Source organism: Ascidia mentula, chromosome 3 (genome assembly GCF_947561715.1).
Source record: "Ascidia mentula chromosome 3, kaAscMent1.1, whole genome shotgun sequence".
NCBI classification, from domain to species: domain Eukaryota; kingdom Metazoa; phylum Chordata; class Ascidiacea; order Phlebobranchia; family Ascidiidae; genus Ascidia; species Ascidia mentula.
In genome coordinates this window covers 17,734,453-17,739,296 of record NC_138568.1, presented here as the reverse complement: position 1 = coordinate 17,739,296, position 4,844 = coordinate 17,734,453, and the positions used below count along the sequence as shown (strand labels likewise).

Sequence of the window (4,844 nt, the reverse complement as noted above, 5' to 3'; positions counted from 1 at the left end):
CCGTCTCCTAAAAGTTTGCTGTAAGCAATTAGCAATTCCGTTCAAATTCTATTCGGTATTAAAAACTTCAAACAATAAAACTTGCTCGGTTTTTGAGCCTGTGTCAGTCTTTTTTCTCCCCAAAAAAACACAACCCTCAAACAAATTACTAAAAAAGATTACGCACTTAAAACAATACATAAAATCCTTCGTACCAGTCGAGGATAATAAACCGCAATACAGCACCGATGTAGTGGTAACAATGGTATATGCTAAATAATAGGTTGGCGATTTCCTGCCTTACAAAACCGCCCATGCAATTCAAAGGCTAGTAATTGGATGCGAATATTTCAAATCAAGCATATGCAGCCCCCCATGGCGATGTTAATGGTTTTGCTATAATTAGGGGGAAAAGTGTCACTTCTAAAAATACATTCAGAGGTAAAATAGTCAGCTGCACTGACGAGACCTGTAGGGCAGTGTTTGCAATTGGCTGGTCTTCGACCACAAACAATTACATTTGGCCCAAAGGCGTTCAACTAGAAAAAGAATTAATATGAGTATTGTTCTCATGTTTGATATTCTGGTTTTGTTTCCATTTCCAACTTTATATGACAAAAACATTTGCTCGCAAGATTTTGCTTTCGTAGAAAAGAGTTGTCTTCCAAGATATGGATTGTTTGTTTCTCGGAACTACGCGTTTTTCTTCCCTTTCTTTTCCGATTATTTGTCGGATTATTTCCTTTGTTTGTGAGATTTATGGAACTACGGGTTTTACAATATGCCGTCGGCAATGCTGGAGGCGGCGCTTTGTCGAAGAAAAAACATACTATGATATTTTTGAGTCGCAGTACGTATTAGTGCAGACATGGGCAAAGTGTGGCCCGCGACCAAATCTGGCCAGTTGTGTCTTTAATCTGGTCTGGTAGGGGTTTGCATTAAGTAGAGTCAATTAAAAAAATGTTCATACTAATTTATTGGCATATTTTTTTGCTTTTTGGTTACAGTATTTCAAAAATAATCAAACGCGTTACACACAGACATTTCTTACCATTACTCAAAACTACTCTGCTGGTCGTGCCTGCGTCTTCGTCTCCACCCGTTGGTTGTATCGATGGTAATGAGCATCAAGCATGCAAACATGAACAGAATGGCTGCTTTGTTCATCGTGTTGGTTCTCTAACAAAACATTTAGCTTTAATGGGTGGGAAGAATTCGCTACGTATATGCGGATTTCGACGAAATGTCCAAGCATTTCCTTGTAATTTATCCTGAAGTCAGTTCGAAAACTGCTTGGGGAGGTTTGGTTCAGATGAATTGTGTCTTGTTTCCTTTCATCTGCAGCCTGTGTTGAGAACTTTTACGCAAATCATTTCGGGGATCAATTGACTGTGCATTTTTGTACTTGTTTACACCTCACGTTGGTGAAAAACAGATAAAATTATCTCACTTCTAATCATGTATGATAAGCGTAACATGTGCATGTTTGCAATACAATTTAACTGTAAATCAAAAACGTGGAGTGGTCCCAATATTCCAAGCTACGTTGGACAATTCCACCCCTGTAGGGTTGAGGTGGAAAACTCCAAGCTTGAGGTTTAACACCTCCAGTGGTGGTAATTTCCACCACTAGCCTGCGTTTATCCACCCACTGCTACCTAACTACTTTTTGTGTTACACCCTTGCGTGGTCTTTTCCACTCCTACAAAACTGCACAAATATAGCAATGCAAATGTATTACAGAACAAGAAATGAAAGAAACAATCACTGTAAATGAAATATTTGTTCAAAATTAGACTCTTTATTGGTGAAGTTTTATAAAAATGTTGATAGCTAGCATATTTATCAGAAGCAATGTTTCCTACACAAAACAGAAATCACTGCAGCTCAACACATCTGATATGACGACGTCACTGCCTGGTGTAGCTGCTGTCACGTGATGTGGCTCTGACGAGTTGTTATGTTTTGCCCGTTTTGTTGCCTGTCTACCTCAGAGCCCTCTTGGTTGCAGCTCATTCTCAAATTGCACTGATGTTGGACATGGTCAGCCCATACAAAATGCATGGAGATTTTGTATTTCGTTTTGACTTTTATTTTGAAAAACGTCAGACGCAGTCGTGAACGAAACGTTTGCACATAATGTATAGCAGCAAGTCAGATTTGGCTTTTTCATTTAAATTAATTCTTCCCATATATGCAAATAAGCAAATTACTGGATAACAACATGGGCATAGATAGTAAATGGTTATTTACAATCAAGTCAGGGTTGTATCGGGTTAACTGTAGCGAGTAATTGTTTAACTCTTGCTCACGTTATAAATCGGCCACTAGGTTTGTTTAGTTTAGAACGAATTTTGGCCTAGTGCTTGCCAAAACCTTTGATGGTGTTCTAACCATTTGCTCACCTTATTGATCATGGTTTTGGTGTTTATTCCTTGGGAATAAAGTGGTTTGTTTTATTGTTTCTGTCTGTGATCAACAGAAAAGGTAAGACACTTAAGTCACGTTGGAATGCATGTTTGACCATTGCGGCTAACTTCCGGTGACGTGCGGCTGCCGTGTGGCTAACTTGAGGCTGACGTATATCTACGTCAAAAGCGATCCCTGTGATGATAACGTGATCGGCGCGTGTCTAGGGCGGCATATTGCAATCACTGAAGCATTATGTGGCTTGAGTGGCTTTTACAGCGGGTGACATGACAAATCAAGGGCAAAGGAGTTCTGTATTGCAACAATTGACAAAACTGTTTGTCCTAACACAGGTTTGTGGTGTTCTTTGTTGTAATTAAGCTGAGGTTATATTATGCAACGCACAACGCAAATGTCGCCTATACAGCAAGCAAGACATTCGTCGCGAAACGCGTGCATATTGCAGCACATGTAAAGTTAACTTATGTGCTGGTAAATATTTTGCGTTGTATCCTAAAAATGTTGAAGTGTTGTTGCATTGGCAACGATGTACATAATACAAGCATTTGTTTCATAGTATTCCTTTATTGAGAATTTTGAGGCCTTGTGGCAGACAAGACAATGTGGTTATACGCAATAAACAATCAACAAATGGTCGCACAGAGCAATTCATTGCGTAAGTGTGAGCCGCACTAAAAGTGCCCAAATTTTTTGGATAATCTGTAAATTATTGTTACGTGTTTTGATTACATTCTTCGTTTCGTGACTAATCCATCGATTTTTTTGATTTCTGAAAAGTTCACCCTTTCGACCTCAACAAAGAAAAAAAGGTTGTGTTTAGCAATTATCAAATGCTTGCACAGTTAGGAAAAATCTGTTTGTCAGATGGAAAAAAACGTCTGAAAACATTTCGTGGAATTGGCTGTTTTCAAAGATATATATATGCTTCCAAAAACAATGTTTTTCTGGAAAAAACGTTGCAACGTTTTTTAGTGCTTTATTTTGGAGCTAGTTTGAAGCAGTTAACGATGGATTCTTCCCTATTTCCTTTCTTAGAGCATATATTTCGTGCAACAAACATAGCGGCCCACAGTGCTGCTCAAGATCATTTTGTAACTTTCCTTACTTCATTGTTCAATCCCAACTAAATAGCAAGCACGGTTTACTTCAGTCACGTGTTTACCTGAATCGATGTCTTTTCTTGTTTTATCGTTGTCAGTTGTTCTTCTAAATTTTACTGTTTATTAGCGTAGTTGTTTTGGGGCAAAGTACAAATTGTTTAAATAAATGTGATTTGGCAATTTACTTAATACGTTAAACGCAACTGCGCACCGGATGATTTTGCTAGGCCCCGAGAACTTGGTTTCCATCGTTCGTATACTGCGTGTTAAGTTAGAAAGTAAAGTTTGGAGAAAAATTTACAAGTCGGGCAAACGTTCCAATGTTTTCCAATAGATAATTGGGGTTATTTGCATTGGTGTAAAACTATACATCAACTGGCGTAAAATGTTGTCATTGTCTGCCTAAATACCAGTAAAATCCATATACATACTCATCACATCAGGCACAGTACCAAAGTTTAAGATATATTTATTGTTCTTTGAAAAGGTGATGTTGGTTTCCTGTGTACATGGAAATTTTCCGAGTTTTGATGTTTATCTGCATAACAAAGGGATGACGGTTACTCCAATTTACTGCATGGTGGATTGCAAAATTACTTTAATCAATATTTTATGCTAATATTTATTTATTTTCTTTTTCAACAATTTATTCGTCACTAACATGTTTTCATTTTTCCGCATGCTCGTTTCGCTCATCATCAAGCATGTCCGCCAACTCCTCCAGTTGCATTAATGCTAAAAAGACAAATAAAAATATTTTAAAATAATTATAACTGGTTAGAAACAAATGATACATAAAGTTGTGGCGACCACATTGGTTTGTGTTGCTAAAAACTATGTACATCGAAGCGTGCAGCTTGTCTTTTTGCATATATTGCTTATTTTTTATAAACGACATGAAATAAAAGCTATCGTTTTGCAACATCAGTTGCAATGATCGTTCCTAAGAGTCTCGCTTGTTTTGTTTACGAAACATACAGCGGTGGAATTGAGTAATTAATGAAAGGAAATCGACTTTTCACGCTTGCAACAGTTGGTTTTTACATACTCCGTTACCACAAATATAATTAAAGTTTTGTGTTGTTGTAATTCACGAGGTTTCTATTTTTAACCAGTAGAAATTGACTTCTTACCAGCATCGCGCACTGGCTTCTGGTCGCTACCTCTTCGTCTTCTCCACCCGTTCGTTGTATCGATGCTGAAGAGCATCAAGCAAGCAAGCATAACGACAAGACACACTTTATTCATTTTATGTCAGTTATTGTTAAAAGTTAGCTGGAAAAAGACAAAATACATGCAGAAATTCGTATATTCTTTTTCCCACTGTCGTTTTCC

At 37.7% G+C, this 4,844-nt stretch overlaps 1 long non-coding RNA gene across 1 annotated transcript; it reads right to left on the bottom strand.

The window, feature by feature from the left end:
• Positions 1-3,945: 3,945 nt before the first annotated feature.
• Positions 3,946-4,844, bottom strand: LOC145895385 (uncharacterized). The gene is made up of 3 exons (XR_014401623.1): positions 4,643-4,844; positions 4,171-4,244; positions 3,946-4,047 (listed from the first exon to the last, which is right to left on the bottom strand). It is a non-coding gene; the product is annotated as an uncharacterized LOC145895385 (long non-coding RNA).